Source organism: Triturus cristatus, chromosome 11, assembly GCF_964204655.1.
Source record: "Triturus cristatus chromosome 11, aTriCri1.1, whole genome shotgun sequence".
Taxonomy (NCBI): Eukaryota; Metazoa; Chordata; class Amphibia; order Caudata; family Salamandridae; genus Triturus; species Triturus cristatus.
In genome coordinates, this window is record NC_140594.1 from 857229131 (window position 1) to 857254128 (window position 24998).

General features: G+C 45.9%; 1 protein-coding gene across 1 annotated transcript in view; it reads right to left on the reverse strand.

Annotated features, from left to right (window-relative positions):
* Positions 1 to 18984, reverse strand: part of SAG (S-antigen visual arrestin) — a 125380-nt gene extending 106396 nt beyond the window's left edge. The window contains exon 1 of the mRNA XM_085634680.1: positions 18839 to 18984. The gene's annotated coding sequence lies outside the window, so the exon portion shown is untranslated. The remainder of the gene's footprint in view (positions 1 to 18838) is intronic.
* Positions 18985 to 24998: the final 6014 nt, after the last annotated feature.

The following is a 24998-nucleotide window of genomic DNA, read 5'->3' on the forward strand; positions in this document are numbered from 1 at the left end:
GGGAACAGGATTCACCTCTAAGGCTAACCCACCCAGAAACCCTAATCCTGGCCAGAGTCAGCAGCCAAGGGTTGTCCATTGCTACGAGTGCGGTGGCGTTGGACACTATAAAGGAGATCCGAAGTGTCAGAAACGATCACCCCCTCCCACTGGAGGAAAGCCCCCCGGAGTAGCTAGTGTAGTGCTCGGGGAGGAGATGCCCTTAACTAAGGGAAGGGAGTGGGCGGGTGTCACTTTAGTGTCCCTGGGAGAACGGGAGATGGTTCCTAAGATCCAGGTGCCCGCAAATACCGCAAAGTATGGGCAGTGGATCACCATCAACGGCCAAAGAGGGGAGGCTCTGAGAGACACAGGAGCCAGTATGACTATGGTGCGTAGCCAGCTGGTGTCTCCAGAGCAGGTAATTCCCGATGTACTCCACCCAGCCGCGATGGCTGACGGCAGAACAGGTCACTATCCAGTGGCCGAGGTTCCCTTTGAATGGGGGGGGGTTGCAGGTTCACTTCGAGTTGCCGTAAGCCCTGCCGTGCCAGTCGATTGTCTGCTGGGCAATGACATGGAGCACAACGCTTGGAAGGAGGTGGAATACCGGACTCATACCGAGATGCTGGGTACACCTGACTGGGCCTGTGTTAGCACAAGGTCCGCGACTACCCGAAGAGGGAGTTCATTTCGGCTGGAGCCTGGAACAAAGGCCCAGCCAGCTGCCAGTCAAGGGAAGAACCGAGGACAGGAGGAGCCTGCCCCGGCGTCTCCACCCCGTAGGACGGATAGGCCACCGGAGGTGGTGGACCAGGAATCTGCGGAGGGGGACGTTACCAACCTGGAGGACCTACCCATCCCGGCCGAGTGGCACGTGGAGGGAGGCCCGTCCAGGGAGGAATTCTGCCAGGGCCAGAGGGAGTGCCCTACCCTTGAGGGGCTGAGGCGACAGGCCGAAGCCCAGGCAGCAGGGAACGTTGAAGGGAACTACAGTGTTTACTGGGAGGATGGCCTCCTCTACAGTGAACCCAAGGCACCCCTACATGGATCGTCACGAGCCTTGGTAGTTCCTCAACGTTATCGAGCCTTCCTTTTAGAGTTGGCTCACGAGATCCCCTTGGCAGGACACCTGGGGCAAGACAAGACCTTCGCCCGTCTTGTCCCACACTTTTATTGGCCTCAGATGAAAGTGTCGTCCGATACCTACTGCCGGACATGTGTGTCTTGCCAAGCCAGTGGGAAAACAGGGGTGAAGCTGAAAGCTCCCCTGGAACCACTTCCTGTCGTTAGCACCCCCTTTGAAAGGGTGGGCATCGACATTGTGGGTCCGTTAGATCCACCAACATCAGCTGGTCACAGGTTTATCCTAGTCCTGGTGGATCATGCCACACGGTACCCAGAGGCAATACCTCTGAGGACCATAACAGCACCTGTTGTGGCTAGGGCCCTGATGGGAATCTTTACCCGAGTGGGTTTTCCCAAGGAAGTTGTGTCCGACAGGGGGACCAACTTCATGTCAGCATATATGCGGGCAATGTGGAAGGAGTGTGGAGTGACCTACCGGTTCACCACTCCTTACCACCCCCAGACCAATGGTCTGGTGGAGAGGTTTAACAAAACCTTGAAAGGCATGATCAGAAGTCTGCCTGAAAGCCTGCGGAGGAAATGGGACGTCCTCCTACCCTGTTTACTTTTTTCTTACAGGGAAGTGCCACAGAAGGGAGTGGGCTTCAGCCCCTTCGAGCTTCTGTATGGGCACCCTGTACGTGGACCTCTTAACCTGGTGAGAGACGGATGGGAAAGAACTCCCAGAAAGCTCCCCCAGGATGTGGTGAGCTACATGCTGGCCTTCCGGAGCCAAATGGCTAAGTTGTGGAAGCAAGCTTCTGACAACCTGGAAGCCAGCCAAGCAGTGATGAAGGCGTGGTATGACCACAACGCTCACCCGGTGGAGTTGGAGCCTGGCCAGAAGGTGTGGGTGATCGAACCCGGAGAGCTTAGTGCCCTCCAGGATCGCTGGTCAGGACCCTTTGAGGTGTTGGAGAAGAAGGGTAAGGCTACCTACTTGGTGGACCTGAAGACCCCTCGTCAGCCCCTGCGGGTGCTGCATGCCAACCGCCTCAAACCCCACCACGAGAGGCCCGAAGTCATCTTGATGATGGTGACTGACGGAGGAGAGGACGTGGAAAGCGAGCCTCTCCCTGATCTGTTTGCGTCTCAAGAAAAGGATGGGTCGGTGGAGGGAGTGATTCTCTCCCCATCTCTAACTCCTGAACAGCAGGAGGACTGTCGCCAGGTCCTGGGGCAGTACTCTGCGCTGTTCTCCCTTGTCCCGGGTAGGACTCACCTGTGCGTCCATGACGTGGACACAGGGGACAGCCCACCTGTGAAGTCCAAGATCTACCGGATGTCAGACAAGGTGAAGGCCAGCATTCATAGTGAAGTCACTAAGATGCTGGAGCTAGGAGTGATTGAACCTTCTAGCAGCCCCTGGTCTAGTCCGGTGGTGTTAGTACCGAAAGCTGCACCACCGGGTGCCCAACCAGAACTGAGGTTCTGTGTGGACTACCGGGGACTGAATTCAGTGACAAAGACTGATGCACATCCGATCCCTAGGGCGGATGAATTGATTGACCGGCTGGGAGCTGCCCAATATCTAAGTACCTTTGACCTTACTTCAGGGTATTGGCAGATCTCGTTGACTGATGGAGCAAGGGAAAGGTCAGCCTTCTCCACGCCCAATGGCCACTACCAGTTCTGTGTGATGCCCTTTGGGCTCAAGAACGCACCTGCCACGTTTCAGCGCCTGGTAAACCAGATCCTCACCGGAATGGAGAGTTTCTCTGCTGCTTATCTGGATGACATAGCCGTCTTCAGTAACAGCTGGGAGGATCACTTGCGTCACCTGCAAGCTGTTCTCCAGGCCCTGAGACAAGCTGGATTGACGATCAAGGCCAGCAAGTGCCAGATCGGGCAGGGGTCGGTAGTGTACCTTGGACACTTGGTGGGTAGGGGAACGGTGCAACCCCTCCAGGCGAAGATCGAGGCCATCATGGCCTGGGAACCCCCCAAGACACAGACTGAGGTCCGAGCATTTTTGGGCCTCACGGGTTACTATCGCCGCTTCGTGAAGGGGTACGGTACCATCGTAGCCCCTCTCACGGAGCTCACGTCCAAGAAACAACCTCGACGGGTAGTCTGGACGGAGGCTTGTCAGCAAGCCTTTGAGAAATTGAAGAAAGCCATGTGCGAGGCCCCGGTCTTAAGGGCCCCAGACTTTTCCAAGAAGTTCATTGTCCAGACAGATGCATCAGAACATGGCATTGGGGCAGTGTTATCGCAACTCAACGAAGAGGGTCTGGATCAACCCGTGGTCTTCCTATCCCGGAGACTACTTCCCAGGGAACAGAAGTGGAGTGCAATAGAGCGTGAAGCCTTTGCAGTGGTATGGGCTCTGAAGAAGTTGCGGCCATACCTGTTTGGATCGCACTTCCTCGTTCAGACCGACCACAGACCCCTTCGTTGGCTGATGCAAATGAAGGGGGAGAATCCCAAGTTGTTGAGGTGGTCTATTTCCCTACAGGGGATGGACTTTCAGGTGGAACATCGGCCTGGAGTGGACCACGCCAATGCAGACGGTCTCTCAAGGTATTTCCGCCTTAGTGATGAGAACTCCCAAGGGGTTGGGTAGCTCTCCCCACTTTCAGCTGGGGGGGACGCGTGTTAGACCTGTCAGCCCTTTGGGTGGTCCCTCCTCATCATTATTTATTTTGTCCCACTTTTGCCTCAAACCCTGTTTGAATTTTTCCTTTTTGGGAACCACCAGACTTTTTCGTGTTGCTACAGATTCAGGGAACCATTTTAGCTACCCCTGAAACTTCTGTCTGAGGGCCTGGAGCACAAAATGGTGGCCACCTGTGACATCACCAGCATCCACTGGAACCTACCAGCACCTTCCAGAACATTCCAGGAGCTTCCAGAACCCTGTGACCGTTGGAGGCGGTTTAGAATGTTGGGAGGATAAGAGAGGCAGTTGGCAGTTGGAGCTGGCAGTTGGCACCTGACTGGTGAAGAGAGAGGAGCACAACAGTGAAGGAGGAAGGAGTGAAGCAGCAGGGGTGGAAACTTGTGCCTGGAGTGGGGTCCATAAACCCACCCTTGATACTTGTCCCTACTGATGGATCCCAGCCTATAGCCCTGTGTGGGAAGAAGACAGAAGAAAACCATCCTAAGGACCTGGACAGCAGGAACAGGCCTTAGAACCAAGAAAACAGCAAGTTTCTGACCTGAGAACTGGTTTCCCTGGAGTCCGGCGTCGAGTAGCCTGAAGACCTGGAGCCCGAGGTGGAGAAGCGGCGCTGACTGAAGTAGCAGACGTCGTACCCGGAGCCGCCTGAGGTCGTGAGAGGGCGCCGACGGGGGTCGAGAGGAATACCAGAGGTCGAGGAGGAAGTGAACCGAGGTCGAGCGAGCGGCGTCATCGGAGGAGTGAAGTCCGCCCTCCGGAGTCGTCGTAGACCGAGGTAGAGGTGAACCGGAGGTCGGGAGTGAGGATCGCACTCCGGAGTCGCCCGGAACCTGAGAGGAGGAGCACCGGAGGTCGGGGGTGAGGATCGCACCCCGGAGTCGCCGGAAGTCGACATCGAGGCCAGGCCGGCCGACGTCATCGGAGTCAAGAGCGCCATCGGACCGGAGCCGCCCGAAGTCGACATCGTGAAGAGACTGCCCGACGTCGTCGAATCGGAGGTAGAGATCGAACCGAGGCCGCCGACATCGGACCGGAACCGCCTACCGGCGTCGTCAAAGAACTGACATTGTGCCGAGGCCGCCGAGACCGAACCGGAACCGCCTCACGGCGTCGACACGACTCCAGCGGCGTCGGAACATCAGAAAAAGGGCAGTAAGTGGAGTAGAGGGCGCCTAAGGCCCTGTGGAGACCTGAGAGACTGCTCTAAGGGGCTAGGGAGGTGCTGAAACCCACCTGACTGTACCTGGGGTGAACTGGGACTAACCTAGAGAGGTTGTGTGGAGAAGGAAAGCCAGGGCATTGGTATTCCCCCCTTTGATCTACCTCAGTTTAGGCCTCAGCCTTGTCCCAGCCAGGGAGTAGCCTCCCCCCTCAAGCCTTCCACAACCCTACAAGCTGTGCCTGGGCCAAATCAGCCCTTAAGAAGTGAAGTGTCATCTGATTATATGAGGGGTGCTGTATACTTTTAATTATTTATTGGGGATACTGTATTTATTGAGTTTTTACCTATTTATTGCTGCACTATATTTATAGGTCCACAGGACTTGTTGGTGTACAATATTTATTGATACAGTATTTATTGCCTCAAAGTATTTAATTGTCTGTATATATTGCCCTTGTATTTATGCCCTGTTATTTATGATCACCCCTATTTATTTCATCAAACAGCCAATATTTATTTGACCTGCAGTATTTAAAATTTGTATATTGTGATTGACCTATTTATTTTTTTTCCAATCAGCAACTAAGAGAAAAAGATAAAGAAAGAATATTTTCATAATTTTTACGGTGTAGAGTCGTTTTTGGAACGGATGCACGCATGGTTATTGTATGGGTATATTGTATGCTTAGCACTGCGCCTGTTTCCTGACCACTCGAGCCAAGCTACCCCATTGTGTTGGGAAGGTCCACCACCACCCTGCGGAGTGGGAGTGGGGCTGTTTCCAACAGGCTGCCTCTGGGAGTGTGGGGAGCTTCTCTTCGTTCCTGTGGTTCGGGTTCTTCTCCAGGTCAGTGACTCATCCGACAGTAGGCACATGGGAAAGAGCTTTCACTCTTTATTCACTCTTTATTGTGCTCGAAGTATAACATGCAGCAGCCTCATATAGGTAACCCGTGTGCCCCAGCTGTCCTCCAAACTTAAAATGTTTTTATTCTTTTCTAACTCTACCCAGCACCCCCAAGCCCTGAAAACAAACCCAACCCCCCCTTAGCCCTAAAAACTACCCCAACCCTAAAAACTACCCCCATCCCCCCAAACTTCGGAACCAACCCCACTTACCCGACCCCCTCCACATCTTCCAGTCCTTGCTCTTCCAGTGCCCGCCCATCCGTGCATCTAGAGCATGCACTGCCTTAACCACGGGTTATGCATGGTTGAGGCAAGCGTGATTCCGCTTGCGGGGAAATGGCATGTGTGGCTTAGCTTGTAAAGGCCGTTTCCTGTATTAGGCCTGCCACTGATTTTCTTGACATCCCCTGCCTTCAGTCCACTTCTAGTGCTGGCTGCACTCAGATGTGTGTGTATGCCAAGGCCAGTCGTCCTTAGAAAGGCTGTTCCATAGCTTCTGAGGCGCTCCAGTTGGTTGCCTCGTGGATGATCACCATTAGCCTCAAGTTGAAAGGATGTAAATGTAAGATATGATCCCTTCGATCTTGTAACCTGCTGCTGAATTCTGCATCCAAGAGCCCAGCACTCCCTATTTTCTTGGTATAGAACTTCTTTTACCACTGATGTGGGGTGGGAGTTCAAATATGACCGTGTGAACGAGGGAAGTAGTGAAGTAGTGAAGAGTTCTTTTTTTGGGATACAGCATCTTCCCATCTTTAGCCCTAGCAGCAAAAACCCATGGTGAAATCTTTGAGAAATTACAGGCTTGAGATCGCAGCAGGGAATATCGAATCCGAAACATCTGCGAGTCACAATATCCTGACCACAATATCGGAAGGACAAAAAAAATATGGAACAGATGAGTGGAGAGAGGGGTAAGGATTTACTATTTTTAACTTCACATCTACATATCTTGAAAACACATTTATGACCAAAGTACACAATATTGTAACCGACAGATATTTCGGATCTGATCAGGCTTAACTACACAACCGCCATGTTCCCTGTCTTTGCCGGTCCACCAGCTGCAGAGACTGCAGGGCCTGCAAAACAGTGGTGTGCATTTTCTGACTTAAAAAGCATGAACCTGTGTCTCTGTTTCTGATAGCTGTGGTTGTCAGCAATTCTACCTGAGTTGGACACCTGGCTTCATAAATGTTTCCAAGGGAGAGCCTCTGTGGCTACCTCTCAAATGGAACGTCTGTTCAATTCTGCCTGTCTTCGGTATTTAAGCGGCTTGCGAGCGCCCAATTAAAATGCAATGAAGATAAGTCGGAGATACTTTTGTATGGTAATTTCTCCCCTGGTTTTAAAAATCTGATATGGCTATCCGAGTTCCCGCCACCATCTTCTAGCAGTTGCACTGCTAAGAACCTGGGAGTCTGGTTCGAGGATAATCTTTCTTTTGCAACTCAAGTAAAGAGACTTTCAGGGTGCTGCTTTGGCCTTCTTAAAATACTGAGAAGATTTCTCCCTCTCCTTCCTCAGGCAGCGAAAGAGTCAGTGGTCCGCGCGCTCATTCTCTCCCGCCTGGATTATGCTAATGTGCTGTATGTGGGTATTCCGGCATACTCCCTTAATAAACTTCAAGTGGTGCAAGATGCGGCGGCTCGGCTTTTGGGAGAGATTCCCTTAAGAAGTAGCGTGCGAGGCTATCTGCGCTCACTTCATTGGCTTCCGATGGTGGCCCGGGTGAAATTTAAATCTATCACCATTGCCCATCGTGCTCTACATGGCCTTGGGCCAATTTATCTGCAGAAACGGTTCTCCTTTTATGTTCCAGGGAGACTATTACGCTCCTCTGCTCTCCGCTTGGCAAAGGTTCCCCGTTTTCATCGGCATAGGCTAGGTGGCGGTTCCCTTGCCATTTTGGCGGCCCAGGCCTTTAACGCCCTGCCGTTTGCGCTCCGCAGTATTGAAGATCCTGTGGTTTTTAAAAAAAACTGCTAAAAACTCATCTTTTAGTCTAAGTCTGGTTATGCTCCCAGTTCCTCTATGCTCGCGCCGGGACACTCCTTGGAGTAGCTGTGCGCGTTAGAAAACTAATTAACATAACATAACAAATGTCTTCGATTGGCTTTCAAATGTCAGATGGTGCTACCCAAATTTAGCAAGCATCTTGCACTTTCAGACTGCTTCAAAAATACAACTCTTTAAATGATCATTTCTCACTCATCTGGTTAACCAATCAGCTGATGGAGTTTTATGTTAGGTTTTACATCTCTGGAGGAGGTTACCTTTGTAGTGTGCACCACATAAACAGAAAAAGTGAATCAGTCAGACTGAGTACCCTGTAAGCACTACTGTGGACCTATCTCTGTGTATAGCGGTGTACTGTGTTCATGACATCATGCACCCTTCACGCCCTGGGGGTACACTCTCAGCTAGACATCAAATCACAATGTGCAATCCTAGTACACTCACACTTCCAGAATACATGCCTCAAACATCAGAGTACAGTCTGAGTATGTGCTTCTGCAAGTACCGAAGAATCGTTTTGGCTTCACAAATGCCTTTATTACATATTTAAGGTCTCAAAAAAATGTACAAATAAAAAATGCAATCACTATAAACTATTCTTTAGAAACAACATATGTTACCACCTTGGTTTCATGACAATCGCTTTGAGCCATTCAGTGGTCTCGGAGACATAGACTGAATAAAGCAGAAAATAAGTATATTAGAGGATAAAATCCATGTATCCGAGACTACTCCTAATATAAGTGGCAGTGCTAAAGAGCGTAGACCACTTGCAGACCCTCAACACAATCATTGCCCCCCGCAGCTGCTTTTTAACAAAGGTTTGGAAGCAATAGGGGCCACTAGAACAGATCTAACAGTCGCCCAAGTTGAACAATCACCGAATAGCGAGGATGGCAATCTCTTAAATCTGCAAAATTGCCAAACCAATAGCCTTAGCCTTCGTCTGATTTCTTGGAACGTTGCGGGCATCTCACGAAGGTTACAGGACGAGGTACTGGTGCAGTATATCAAAACATTTGATATTATCTGTGTGCAGGAAACCTGGAGTAGGAATGATTTCTCGTTGGACGGATATGATATACTAACTGTCCAAGCTGAACCATCATTGGCCGGGAGGGCAAAGGGAGGACTAGCGACCCTAATCTCGGTGCCCCTGGACTTATTCAAAAGCAACTCACAAACCTGGGCTCCGTTGTTACTCAATGTTTTTAAAGCAGTAATTGTGGGTCGTATCCCATCATCGTGGAAAAAAGCAGTGGTGGCACCAATTTTTAAAAAGGGAAACAGAAATTACCCCACATGCTACAGACCTATTTCTTTAATAGATGCATCGTGTGAGCTACTGGGGCGGGTAATCCTTGCACGCCTGGAGTCATGGGCCAAAACTTTTGTCCTTATAGTGAATACTCAATTTGGCTTCAGGAAGGTAAGGGGAACGACCGAGCAGTGCCTCAACCTGTCGATGATTATGGGCAAGTACATGAAGGCCAGGGGTGTTTCGATCCATTTGGCCTTCATGGACTTGTCCAGTTCCTTCGACAAGGTCTGCCATGGTAAACTGTGGTCATTAATGGATACCATGGGATTTGAGGAACCGCTTGTTACCCTGTTGCGCAGACTACATCATCTACCACTGTAGCTATCCAGTATGGCCCAGGGGAGAAAAGACTAAACCAATTGCATCAACTGAGGGAGTGCGTCGGGGTTGTATATTGGCCCCCTGTCTATTTTTAGTTTATACAAATGGTCTAGAGCATTTTCTGCTACAACAACAATTGGATTTTCCAATGATTGAAGGTAAATGGGTACCCTTATTGTCCCATGCAGATGACACTGTCCTGATGACCTTAACAGCGAACAGCTTACAAAAATGTCTGACTGCATTTCATGAATTTATGTCAGGACTGGACTTTAAGGTTAATTTGAGTAAATCTTTTAATATGACCTGCGGCCCAAACAAAACTAAAACACACAAGTATATAGGAAATGATACAGTTATCGACAAAGTACCAAACTTTACCTACTTGGGGAATCTTTTCAATAATAAACTGAGCTGGGACAACTTGATCATGATGAGGCTTCAACAAACTAATAGAACTATAGAGGGGCTTTTTCGTTTTGCCAACAAACTAGGGCACAAGCCGGTAGCTGAATTGAAAATATTGTATAAATCCAAATGTCTGTCAGTGGATACCTATGGGGCAGGAGTATGGGGATATCACAAAAAAGTGCACAGATTCAAATATTAGAAAGCAATTTTTTAAAATGGCTCTTACTTATCCCCAGTTTCTCTTCTACCTCATTCTACCATTCGGAGGTGCGCCTAGATTAGAATATGTGACTGACAGAATCAATATTGTCCGCTTGCTTCTATGGGGGAAAATCTGGACCTCAGAAGACTTACCATTTTCAAGAGGCATTTTAAGGGACTGTATGAATCTTGACAACTCAATGGCGATCCCCTGGCTTCGTTATGTCAAAGAAATTTTTTGTAAGATAGACCTTGAAGATTTTTATAAAAACCCAGAATCCATTCAACCCAATGTGAAGATGGTTATTAAAAATGCCTATCATACGTTTTTAAGTTTGTCAAATCAGGACAATAACATAGTGGATCATGCTTTTTTAAATCAGCAACAATTTTATCTGTCATTCACCACCCAGGTTCACTCACGTTTCCTAATGACCAGACTCCGCTTAATCACTTTGCACTTTCTTGTGGCTTTTCCAAAACAGGGGGGATGGTGTGAGAGACTTACCCCCTGTCCATGTAATACCGTAGCCAAGCAGAGCACAATGCACCTCATGCTCTTTTGCACACTCTATAAAGATCCAAGGGCCCGTTTTATTAAGCCTATTCTAAGGGATATTTGTCCATGTTCTTATAAAGAGGGTTTTAACCATCTGAGGTCGCTATCAACTGTTATTATATGCAGCTCTGTGCTTAGTTTTATCAAAACTGTTTTCTTAATTAGGAAACGTTATGAACTGTGAATTGTCTTATCGAATCCGTTTAATCTAGAATTAACTTCTGTGCACTGTTTTTAAAAAAATCTATGTATTTTAAGCTGAATGTATGATCCGTTTGTAAACTTTTATGATTCATTTGAATCGAATAAAGTTATTTGACTGACTAACATATGTTACCTTTAAATAGATCAAATAAGCATCAGTGGCTTAAAGGTTCTCGTTTCCATTCAATGGCAAATTTTATTATGGACAAATTTGCACAATAAAATTAAGGCATCTTTTATAGTCCTGCCCCTTTGTTTTTCATTACTAGATTTTACACTATGAAGCTCTGTTTTTTTCAGACCATAGCATTAAAATATAACAATAGCTATTCAGCATTGAATTTCTAATTTTCTCTTAGGCACTTTTTTGCTAAACGCAAAAGAGAGCCCTTATCACTCCATGACTTACTTGTTAAATGCTTGAAAATGTAATGTTTTTATAGAAGAGGGAATTCAGTTTCTCAGCACAGAAAGGTTAAGCATAATTGCAGCTTGAGCTTTCAACTAGATGAACGTAGAACCAAGTTTTCAATAAATCAATCAATTTCATCTATATTCAGGTACAAACGTATCCATAAAAACGCAATAAAAACCACATGCAGTGTGTGTGCAAAAGTACATAATAATGAAAACATTTGTTTAGTAAAAAATACAAATATAAGATCCAAAATGTAACAACCATAACAAGACCTCCATACGAGGGACAAGGCTGTTTCAGTATGCATACAAATCTAGACAGTATTAATCGAAAGACGAGCTCAGACAGCAGTTTTCAAGAAAGTACCTATATGAAAAATAGATTCATCATCTTTAATTTGAGGCAACATACTAGATACTACCCCAAAATCAGTAATATTATGCTCCAAGGGCATTAGGCCTATTAAAAACTGTTACAGCTCGTTTAGCAGTTCCATATATGTAGAGATTCAGTCCCAATGGGGACAATAAGTGGTGGGATTGACTACAAAGAGTGAATGTCATGCAAGTCGTAAATAGAATAGCATCAAATAGATGCAGGACTCTTTGAGAAACCTTCACTTAACCCTTTCCGTGCTCATGACGGAACCACTCCGTCATGAGCCACGGGTGCGCTGTGCTCATGACGGAGTGGTTCCGTCATGCTGCGGCCGTAGGCGGCCGCTCCGCCCACGCGGCGCTAATTCCCCGCCTGTGCGGGCGATTAGCACAGTGGGCAGAGACGTGACGGAACCACTCCGTCATGAGCACAGCTCACCCGTGACTCGTGACGGAGTGGTTCCGTCACGAGCACAGCGGACCCGCAACTGCCCCCATACCCCCCCAGCGCCGCGGCGGAATTCCTGCTGCGGCGAAGGGGTTAAAGTGATGTTATTGTTATCATATGGCACAAAACCTAATACTAAATTTCTCCTATACGGTCATTGAAACTATGGGCCCGATTCCCAAAAGTAATCTGAGACAAAATCCTAACTTTATGACTTTCGGTATTCACAAAGGGCATTTAGGAGTAGTAAAGTTAGGATTTTGTCTCACTTAAACTAAAGTTTTGGTCTTAAATTTAACTTAAGTAAACCTTAAGTTTAACTGAGTCAAAATCCTAACTTTAGTACTCCTAAATACCCTTTGTAAATACCGAAAGTCGTAAAGTTAGGATTTTGTCTCGGTTAAACCTAAATTTTGGTTTAAGTTTAACTGAGACAAAATCCTAACTTTACTACTACTAAATGCCCTTTGTGAATACCAAAAGTCGTAAAGTTAGGATTTTGTCTCAGATTACTTTTGTGAATCGAGCCTAATAATTCCCTACTGCCCTCCGTGCACTGCTTGGGTTCTCACACATGCTATCACGAATTACACTATTAAATACATCACTGATTGCATCATTGAGCCACACTCCCAGACATTCCCTTGGTGGTAATGGGCACTAGAGAGAGGGAGAGAGATGCTTCCTCCTCTGCCCAAAACCAAGATCTAGAGATCTTTATGCTGGGCCAATGGACGACCAAAATATTTCCATTGTGCACTAAATGATGCATCCATAAATGCCATAACATTACACATACTATGGCAAATTATGTGGCATAATTCGGGACATTCTTTGGCAGTATTATTTCATTTTTTTTTGTTTTAGCACTTATTAACTCTGGATTCACCTTATTCGCACCAGTTGAACACAGCAATCATCAACTCAAAGGTGAGCACTTAAAGTTTGCAGAGGGCTAACACGGTGCATCACCGCATGTTCTGCTTTTTTAATAGCTTTTCATCCGTTTGAGCTAGAAACACTATTTTTTTGTTTCAATTATGCAGCAGGTGGTGGATTATGTGCCAAATCAGGCTAATCTGTAATTATGCAGAAAACTCCACAGCCCCAGGATCACACAATTCCAGTGACCCTGGCTATATCTACTCAAATGCAAAATTATATAAACTGCAACTTCTTGAATGAGCTGCACAGCTTACATTTGACATGGTAACACCCCAGGAGCTCTGTGAAAGTTACTGTATGGGTTGACCTCACAGAGAGGTCGAAGTGTCACAAAAAAGTAATGGACCTGAGAGTGGAGGCAGGCTAGGATCCGGTGTTCAAAAAGTGAATGGTCAAAAGTGATTACATGTTAGATTCCTCCCAGATCAGCAGGACCCGAAGTGAAACAACAAGGTATGTCGGAAGCTCTTGTGGGGACATGGGCAAAAAACCTTTGGTGCCTCTCGTTTCTGAGCCAAGGAGCATCTCGTAATTAAGGCAAAATATACTCTGGCGAAGAGCAAAACATAGGGTCTTATTTATGAGGCCCATTGTGCCGCCGGAACGTCACTTTTTATGGCACAGGAGCCTGCTCCATATTTACCAGGCAGCACTGAGCTACTTTTTTTGGCTTAATGGTGCCTCGTAAATATCGTTCCCTTTAATGCCGTTTTCTGCATTAAAGGGACGTGCAAGGGGTGTTGCTGGGGGCGTTCCCAGCAACATCCATGGCTTTTTTACAATGCCCCAGATTTATGAGAAATCGTAAACCTGAGGCAGCGCCAAAAACGTACGGAGGCGTAAGGGAGGCACAACTTGGAGAAATATCTTCATTTCTCCTTGTTTTTAATTTTTCCTATGTGTGCTGCAGGTGCTAAGATGCCTGCTTTAGTGAAAGGCAGCTCATTGTGCACCGGGGAAAAGGGCAGGAATGTGCCGTATCGATAGATATACGCCGCTCTCCTGCCCTTTTCTTTTGCCGTAGGGCAGCGCAGCTGGAAGGCCTGCAGCACGGTTCAGTGACTAAATATCGAGGAACACAATATAGAATGCACAAAATATTGACACCAAAATATAGAAGGACAGAAGATCGACTCCCTATCTACAAACAAGGAAGTACTAAAATATCGATTCCAAAATATAGAATGTTAAAATATAGTTAGCCAAAATATCGAATTTTTTAAATGTATTAAAAATAATATAAAAATAATTAAATATTAAAAACAATTAAATAAAACATACATAATATCATATAAAAAGCTTAAAATGTAAACATAATTAAAAAAATGTAAAAAAAGTAGAGATAGTGAGAGCGTAAAAATTACTATTCCCACTCCAGTAATTGCAACAGTAGGGAAAACGTTGGATAGCGTAGGGGTAAAAATTACTATTCCCACTCCAAAGAGTGCAACAGTAGGGAAAGCGTTGGATAGCGGAAAGGTAAAAATTACTATTCCCACTCGAGTGAGTGCAACAGTAGGGAAAGCGTTGGATAGCGTAGGGGTAAACATTACTATTCCCAGTCCAAAGAGTGCAACAGTAGGGAAGCATTGAATAGCGGGAGAGTGAAAATAACTATTCCCACTCCAGAGAGTGCAACAGTAGGGAAATCGTTGGATAGCAGGAAGGGAAAAATTACTATTCCCACTCCAGTGACTCCAACAGTAGGGAAAGCATTGGATAGCGTAGGGGTAAAAATTACTATTCCCACTCCAGAGAGTGCAACAGTACGGAAAGCATTGTATAACGGGAAGAGAAAGATTACGATTCCCACTCCAATGAGTGCAACAGTAGAGAAAGCGTTGGATAGCGTAGGGATAAAAATTACTATTCCCAATCCAGTGAGTGCAACAGTAGGGAAAACGTTGGATAGCGTAGGGGTAAAAATTACTATTCCCACTCCAAAGTGTGCAACAGTAGGCAAAGCGTTGGATAGCGGGTGGGTAAACATTACTATTCCCACTCCAGACAGTGCAACAGTAGGGAAAACGTTGGATAGTGTAGGTGGAAAAATTACTATTCCCACTCCAAAGAGTGTAACAGTAGGGAAAGTTTTGTAGAGCGGGAGGGTAAAAATTACTATTCCCACTCGAATTAGTGCAACAGTAGGGAAATCGTTGGATAGCGGGAGAGTAAAAATTATTATTCCCACTCCAGTGAGTGCAACAGTAGGGAAAGCGTTGGATAGCGGTAGGGTAAAAGTTACTATTCCCACTCCAGAGAGTGCAACAGTAGGGAAAGCATTGGATAGCGGGAAGGTAAAAATTACTATTCTCACTCCAGTGAGTGCAACAGTAGGGAAAGTGAGGGATAGCGGGAGGGTAAAAATTACTATTCCCACTCCAGTGACTGCAACAGTAGGAAAAGAGTTGGATAGCGGGAGAGTAAAAAATACTATTCCCACTCCTGAGAGTGCAACAGTAGGGAAAAAGTTGGATAGCGTAGGGGTAAAAATTACTATTCCCACTCCAAAGAGTGCAATAGTAGGAAAAGCATTGGATAGCGGAAGGGTAAAAATTACTATTCCCACTCCAGAGAATGCAACAGTAGGGAAAGTGTTGGATAGTGTAGGTGGAAAAATTACTATTCCCACTCCAAAGACTGTAACAGTAGGGAAAGCGTTGGATAGCGGGAGGGTAAAAATTACTATTCCCACTCCACACAGTGCAACAGTAGGGAAAGCATTGGATAGCTGGAAGTTAAAAATTACTATTCTCACTCCAGTGAGTGCAACAGTAGGGAAAGTGTTGGATAGCAGGAGGGTAAAAATTACTATTCCGACTCCAGTGACTGCAACAGTAGGGAAAGAGTTGGATAGAGGGAGGGTAAAAAACTATTCCCACTCCTGAGAGTGCAACAGTAGGGAAAGTAATGCTTTAATTTTAAAATAAGATTACATTAATTATCAATACCAATAAAAAGTTAATTAAAATTAATTACAATTATTAAAAATTAATTACCATTGGTAAAAAAATAATTACCAATTAATAAAAATTAATTACAATCAATAATTAATTATCAATTAATTATCAATACACATAAATTAAAACAATTAATATTTACTTTATTACAATTAATTTACTTCCCACCCAATTCCCCTATAAACCCACAACCCACTCACAATACTAAAAAATACAATTAACATTATTATCAATTAATAAAAATTATTTAGTAATTAATAAAAATGAATTAGCAATTCATACAAATTAATTACCCATTAACACAAATTAATTACCAATTAATAATTATCAATTAATTATCAATACACAAAATTAAATAATTAATATTTACTTTATTACAATTAAATTACTTCCCACCCAATTCCCCTATAAACCCACAACCCACTCCCAATAATAAAAAATACAATTAACATTATAATCAATTAATCAATTAATAAAAATTATTTAGCAATTAATACAAATTAATTAGCAATTCATACAAATGAATTACCCGTTAAGACAAATGAATTACCAATTAATAATTAATTATCAATTAATTATCAATACACATAAATAAAAAATAAAAATTTACTTTATTACAATTAAATTACTTCCCACCCAATTCCCCTATAAACCCACAACCCGCTGCTAATAATCAAAATTAAAATTAACATAATTATCAATTAATCAATTAATATAAATTAATTATCAATTAATAAAAATTAATGACCAATTAATAATTAATTGTCAATCAATTAATTATCAAAACATATAAATATAATTAATATTTAGTTTACCATAATTAAATTACTTCCCACCCTATTCCCCTATAAACCCACAACCCGCTACGGAATTAAATTACGCAAAATTAAATTACATAACATTCATTAGTTTAAACAAATTAAACATACATTACAAAAATAATACATAATTTTAACACATATACTACCATACATAACACTAAAAAAAATTCGATATTATGGGATTCTATATTTTTACATTCAACATTATGAAAATCGATATTTCGTAACCCATTTTCGATATTCTGTCCATTCTATATTTTGGAGTCGATATTTAGGTCATTCACCCTGCAGCACTGCCCTACGGCAAAACCTCATAAGTGAGGCCCATAGTATTTGCCGCACTAGTGGCAGTGCTCTGACAGTTGCATTACCAAGCAGCACGCCATGCCAGCTTCTTTCTTATTACTCGAACACACCTTCTAGGAGGAGCTCTGGGGCCCCAAAAGTCTAGGGTTAGCGACCACTGCTGCCCTCCCATTCTGGAATCAAGTAGCTTCAAATAGTTTTAAGTAAAAGTGAGCCATTACAAGCGTATTTCTGTGTTTAACAAAAATATGAGAACTGTGAGAGTGGCTAGAAAAGCAGTGGAGCTATGTAAAGTGATATAAGCAAAAACAAAAGCATGCTGTCACAGTTCCCCTTAGTTCCTGCGCACTTTGAGGGCATATCATCAAGGACCGGCGATAATTATCGCTCAGCGCACTTAGCGCTAGGATAATTATCGCCGGGTAACGTGGAATTTTATCGCTGAGGTAGCGAGCTATTAGCAACGCTTATCTCAAAAGCGATAAAATTCCAAGCGCTAACTGCCAAATGTCAGATTATCGCTGGAAATCCAGCGATAATCTCACAAAGTTTGGCGATAGCTTGCTGATACGGCAAGGCATACTTAGCCATGATATCCTCCTTACATAGGATATCATGGCTAAGTCAGTCTTGAAGCAGGCGTAAGGAAAGTAGCGATAACAGAGGTTATCGCTACTTTGCTTGTCGCTCTGCAGGTTAGCGTGCCTGTTGATAATTGGAGAAATGTCGCTTAGCGACATTTCTCCAGTTATGTCAGGGCAGGAACGTCCACTTTGCATCTCATTAGAGATGCAAAGATGGGCGTTGGGGGAAAGGGCGATAATGCAAGGGTTCACGCGATAGCGTGACCTTGCTGATTAGGCGATAAAATTGTCGCCGCTTTTCGGCCGAGAACGGCCGCAAAAGCAGCGATAATTTTTTATCTCCGCCTTGATGATATGCCCCTTCAACCTCTAGACTTAGATGGCTACCAATGTCATCGAACAGTAATGCTGATTCGCTACTTACTTTTACTGGTCAAAAATGCTGCGCCAGCCCAAGTACATAGAAAGAAGCAGTTTTTAAAATGCCGAAAAAATAACAGTCATAGAGGAGCAGCTATTAATACTGAGCCATCTCTGTAGTCAAATAACAGGTAAATGTCACACAGTCCTAATTGTTACTTTCCATTCTGGTACCCCAATGTTCCCTTCACACTCAGGTAAGCAAAGCTACGTGTAACAGAGAGGAAAAGTATGCATAACCTACTCACACCTGACATGAGGCAGCTGGGGATATGTGCAAAAAAACTGAAAAAGCGGCAGAGTGTATATAAAAGACAAACTCACTAAAAACGCAGTCGGTGGTTATCTATGCACTAGTATAATTATTTGCAACATGGGCGAATATTTTTTCATATTTTAGATTTTGCTCACTCAGCAAAACACCGCTAAAACTCGAAATTATTTGGCACGAAAACAAAAGCACACATGAGAAAAAACAAGCGTATTAAGTGCTGACCAAAAATATTCCATTTGCATTTTAAAATCGAAATCTAGCGAACCTTTCCGAGATTCGTTAAACACTGCGGTTTTTCGGATTTTGTGCGCAAATTTTCGGATTATTTCGCAATCGTTGAAAATAGTTCGCCAATGCCTAGTGGCGGTTAAGAGGAACTTCAGGTTTCACGAAAAAAGAGATTGCCAATAACAAAGGCGTCTCTGAAGCAAGAATAAGTGGTTGGTACCTGCGATATGCAGGGAGCTGATCCGAAGCTGCAGGCCGCGCGGACCCAAGGAGCACACGACGACCTTATATACCTCTGGCGACCCGGCACCACTCTCTCCTGCCTGCTCTGACCGGCTCTGCCCTCCCGGGGAGTGCAGACGGGGGCATTTGTACCGGCTTTGGGATGCCCGGCTGCCTCATCCTGGCTTGGAGAGTCCATCCTATAATCCGGGGCTAGGCAGGTTGTGTGTAGGGCAGATTAGCAAGTGATCCGTATCGGGCTGTGTCAGCAGGGCCAGGCATTACTGAGCAGCAGGGGCGCAAGACGTTTAAATGGAGAGTACCGGCACTTAGCAGCGAACAGGTGCCTGAGATAGGGTACATGCACTTCTAGTTGTCCATTTCGAGCACTGAACAGCAGCCTCGAATCGCGGGACCAAAGTACCTTTAAAAGGAAACACACTTCTGTAAACCATTCATGAAGTAAGATGGTAAGAAGTAAAGATTGCACGAGCACACACCCAGCTATGTTTACATTAACTTTCCTTTCTGGCATGAGGACAAGTATAGTTTTATGTGTCTCACTGAGACGAGGTGATGTGGTTGGAGGTGTGTAGGGTGACTATATGGGTGTTTGTGAATGTGGTGTAGGCATACGTTTGGTGTAGCTATATCTGTGTCGGTGAGGGTGATAGCATGTGTTTGGGTGTATGCCCGTGTTTGGATGTAGGAGTCAAGTATAGCTGTGTGAGAGTCAGTAGGGTGACGAGTTTATTTGGTTGCTGATGTGCAAGAATGAATATATGAATGAGTGTGTAAATGGGGTGTATGGCGTAGCGTGGAGAGGGGCCACTGGGGTGGTTGCCTCAGGCGCAAAATTCTAAGGGGCGTTTTTAGGGGTGCAAACATTTTTAAGGGGGGGGGATTTTAAAAGAAAAGTGGAAGGATACATGCCGTGCCCTGGGTACTGGCAACCCACGCTACACCACAAATAATGGCTGTGTTTGAATGCAGTTTAGTGTGTGTGTGTGTGTGCGTGCGTGCCAGTTGAGTGGGGACATCATGTGTTTTATTGTGTGTGCCACTGAGTAAATGAGTGAGTATCCCTCTGTTTGGATGTAGGAGTTTAGTGTAGCTGTATTTGTGTCAGTGGGGTAATAGCATGTGTTTGGTTGTAAGTGTGTGGCGTGAATACATGGGTGAGTGGGGTATATGCCTTTGTTTGGATGTAGTTATGTGTAGCTGTATTTGTGTCAATGGGGTGATAGCATGTGTTTGGTTGTAAGTGTGTGGCATGAATACATGGGTGAGTGGGGTATATGCCCTTGATTGGATGTAGTTAAGTGTAGCTGTATTTGTCAATGGGGTGATAGCATGTGTTTGGTTGTAAGTGTGTGGCGTGAATACATGGGTGAGTGGGGTATATGCCCTTGTTTGGATGTAGTTTAGTGTAGCTGTATTTGTGACAGTGGGGTGATAGTATGTATTTGGTTGTAAGTGTGTGGCGTGAATACATGCGTGAGTGGGGTATATGCCCTTGTTTCGATGTAGTTTAGTGAAGCTGTATTTGTGTCAGTGGGGTGATAGCATGTGTTAGGTTGTAAGTGTGTGGCGTGAATACATGGGTGAGTGCCTGAGTGGGGTATTGTAGGAAAGTGGCTCTGTATATACTGTTCCTGTGAGACCGGCCTTGTGGCATGGACCCTCCCGACCAGTAAGCAACCCTGCAACCACACCTGATCCCCGGCAATTGACTTTTGAATGTAATAGTTACAGTTTGTTGCAATAGGCAACACAATTTCAAACACAATAATACATTGAGCTCAATGGGAATTTCAAGTTAAATGCAATTGATTACTTTTAGGATTAATTTTCTAACTCCAGGACTGGATCCTAGAGTAAATCCTGGAACAGTTCCTCGAAACAGGTGAGTAAATACAATTTAGTTACTGTTGTGATTTTTAAGCAATATTTTGGTATTTTAAAAGTTGACACTTAGAAACTTTTTCTACTGAAAACACCAATGTTATCCTATGGAAGGAAATTCACTTAGCAGGTAAGTGGGGTTATTATTACTTTTGTAATCCAGTGCTGGGCTCCTAGGCTCAGTACTGGGACATCTATCTAACACAGGTAAGTAATTACGTTTTCACAGTTGGTACGATTTTTAAAGAATATTTGTAGTTTGCAAAAAACGACACTTGGAAGAAATTTCACAGAAAAACAGTCAGTGGTTTCCTATGGGAGAAAATTGAGTTAGCGGTAAGTATGCTGGTAATTACTTTTCAAGGTTAGTGCTGGGCACCAAGACCCAGCACTGGGAACTCTCCTAATAGCAGGTGAGCATTTTTCATTTTGTTACTCGATTGATTTTAGGTGAATATTTTAAAGTTTAGAAACTCCACACAGAAGAATTTTCAAGTGAAACCAGCCAATGTTACCCTATGGAAGAAAAGTGAGTTATCAGCTTTTGGGTAAGTACTCGACTGGCAGAGTTAAGGTGCTAGGCATAGACTCAGGGGTCTCCCAGGGTCAGGTAAGTACAGTTGTTACACCCTCAGCGGCACAGGGGCAGCTGGGTGCAGAGTGCGTTAGGCCCAATGTTATCCTATGGAAGGCAGGGGGCCCTTGGTTGGTGGCTGCTGGCTGGCAGGCCACGCGGCTGTGGAAGCTGGGCTCCTGGTCACTTTCTCAGGGTAAATGAGGAAGTAGGTAGGAGTAGAAGTTGCACAGCCGGGGCACTCGAGCAGATGGGTGCAGGGTGCTTTTGAGCCTTCGGGCGCTCAATGGATTGCAATGGAGAAGTTCAAGAACGAACAAAGGCTGCAAGCTCGGGGATGAAGATTCTTCAGGTGCGACCACCACTTCGAAGGTAAGTTGGGTAGTTGGAGGATAGGTAGGTACCCAGGAGTTGGGCACAGGGGACCGCTGGGTGCAGGGGTGCCTTTTGGTGTTGGGAGATCTTACCCTCTGTTGATCGCGGTTGGGGGAGTCCCTGGTTCTGAGGCTACAGGCGTCGTCAGGAGCGTCGAGGTGGGTCCTTGGTTGCCGGATTCGGGGTCACAGTCGCCGGGGGGACATCCTCGGGGTCTTTGTCCACTCCAGCACAGGCCAGGCTTGGCGGGTGCAGAGTGTGCAGGGTTCGCAGTTCCTGGCTAATGCCAGGGGTCAGTTACTTGCTTTGAGCAGTGCCACTGCTCGTGGGAGACCCAGATGCTCAGAGTCACAAGGTAGCCAGGTCCTCTGGGGTTGGTGAGGTTGCTGGCCACGGGAGATGCCGGGATTTAGCAGGAGCAGGTTCGAGGGTCGACAGGCCGGTAGGGCTGGGGCCAAAGCAGTTGGTGTCTTCCTCTGGTGAGCAGCTGCACGGCAGGTCTTCTTTCTTCTTGATCTTCTTTGCTGTTTCGGAATCTGGAATCTAAGGAAGGAAGGTTCAGGGTGCCCCTAAATACTAAATTTAGGGGCGTTACAGGTAGGTAAAGGGCAGAGACCACTGGGTCCCTGCCCTGGGGTGGGTACACCACCTATCCTGCCACTCTCCTGTGGGAGGGGGGCAGTGGCCTAGTCCTGATTGGGAAGGGCTCCCCATCTTCAAGATGGCGAGAGCCTGGAGATGTGCTTCACCTCGCCTCCCCCACCTGAGGGGTGGGGTTGGCAGAGGCTGGCACACCCCCTGTCCTTCCTTGGGGTTTCTGGCCAGTCTTCCCACCAGAGTGGGGGTTTAGAACCGGTAGGGGCCAGTTGCTGAGTACAGCAAGAGGCCTGGAGAAGCTCACAAAGGCGGCATGCCTTTGAAGCATCCCCTGCCCATCCCGGGGGAGGAGACCTAGCACCTCGCGCAGGATGTGCATTGTTGCAGGCTCAGGAGAGTGGATGGCTCTCTACCCAGGGGTCCAGCAACATGTCTGCTGTGTGGCAGCCTAGGCAGCCCCTCAGACCAGACGTGGATTGTAGGTTAGGTTCAGGGGGCATCTCTAAGATGCCCTCTGTCGTGCATTGTACATTAAATCCTGCACTGGCATCAGTGCGGGTTTAATGTGCTGAGAAGTATGATACCAAACTTCTCAGGCTTCAGTGGAGCCATCATGGTGCTGTGGAGTTTGTGTTTGACGATCTCCCAGCACCATATACTCTTAAATGGCAGCACTGCACTTAGAGTGCCCAGGAATGGACCTGGGTACTGTAGGGGCACAGGGCTCATGTCCCTGTACCCACACCACTGGCATAGGGCACCAAGCTAGAGGGGTGGCTAATGTATGCCAGGGCAGTGTATGCTGTGGGCATGGCACACAGGGATGTGTGCCATGTCGACTCTCTGTTTTGTCCTATACCCAGACACTCAGCCTGCAAGGGCAGTGTGTTTGTGTCAGGGTACAGGGCCTCTAAGGGTGGCACAATAAGTGCTGCAGCCCTTAGAGGCCTTCCCTGGTCACAAGGCACTGGTTGCCTAGGGTACCATTTACCAGGGGCTGACATGTGGCCAGGGTTTGCCAATCTGGGTTTTAGGTCTCTGCATAGTTTTTAGGGAAGGAACATAGGCCCTGGGCACCTGATTGGCAGGAGCCCAGGGCACACTCAGTCAAAGTACATTCAGCAATTCAGCAAAAAGTGGGGGCATACCATGCAAGAAAGATGGCACTTTCTCACAGGTATATGCCCTTGTTTGGATGTAGTTTAGTGTAGCTGTATTTGCGTCAGTGGGGTGATAGCATGTGTTTGGTTGTAAGTGTGTGGCGTGAATACATGGGTGAGTGCGTGAGTGGGGTATATGCCCTTGTTTAGATGTAGTTTAGTGTAGCTGTATTTGCGTCAGTGGGGGGATTGCGCGTGTCTGGTTGTAAGTGTGTGGCGTGAATACATGGGTGAGTGCGTGATTGGGGTATATGCCCTTGTTTGGATGTAGTTTAGTGTAGCTGTATTTGTGTCAGTGGGGCGATAGCATGTGTTTGGTTGTAAGTGTGTGGCGTGAATACATGGGTGAGTGCGTGAGTGGGGTATACGCCTTTGTTTGGATGTAGTTTAGTGTAGCTGTATTTGCGTCAGTGGGGGGATTGCGTGTGTCTGGTTGTAAGTGTGTGGCGTGAATACATGGGTGAGTGCGTGATTGGGGTATATGCCCTTGTTTGGATGTAGTTTAGTGTAGCTGTATTTGTGTCAGTGGGGCGATAGCATGTGTTTGGTTGTAAGTGTGTGGCGTGAATACATGGGTGAGTGCGTGAGTGGGGTATACGCCCTTGTTTGGATGTAGTTTAGTGTAGCTGTATTTGCGTCAGTGGGGGGATTGCGTGTGTCTGGTTGTCGATGTGCGTGACTAAGTATATGGGTGAGTCTGTGAATTGTGTTCTTGCGTTTGTTTGATTGTAGGAGCTTAATACAGCTAGATGTGTGTCAGTGGGGGTAATAGTAGGAGTGTGGGTGTAGGTTTGTGCGTCTAAGTATAGGGGTGAATTTGAATGAGGAGAAGGCATCAGTGCGCTTGCATGTACGGGTTTAGCTGTATGTGTATCAGTGGAGGTGAGTAGCATGTGTTTATCCAATCACTTTGATCACAACACTAAGTACATGTTATGTTATGTTAATTAGTTTATAGAGCGCTCAACTCACCCTGAGGCATCATGGATAATGTGAGATGTGGTGTGAGTGTATGCGTGTGTGTACAAGAAGAGAGCATTTAAAGTGGTTAAAGACCACACTGCGTACCACAAATGTACTAATCATAACAATGCAATGTGCAGTTGATGCTGGAGAGAAAAGTTGAAACTGCAGGTAGGAACCCACCCAATCAGGAGTCCCCGGAGCCCCCTATGCATGGTTTAGGTCAGAGGTCTTCAAACTGTGGAACGCGCCCCCCCCCCCGGGGGGGGGGGCGTGTGAACACCTCTGGGGGGGGGGGCGTGAGCGCCACAGAAAGATTTCCCCTTTACATTACTCATTCCGACGTCGGAAACACGTTTCTCGAGAATCATGGCCATAAAAACAGGACTCTGATTAGAGGCAGTAGTCAGACTAAATAATAACTAAGTGGAAGTGTCAACTCTGCCTTTCCTCTAATCAGAGACACAGCAGCATAAAGGCAGGAAATGGCAGCAAATTGCACTTCCATACAAAATTAAACTTAAAAACATATACTGTGTTGCAGGGGGAGCGGTGCATTTTCACCCTGCCCTTCGCCTTTCTTG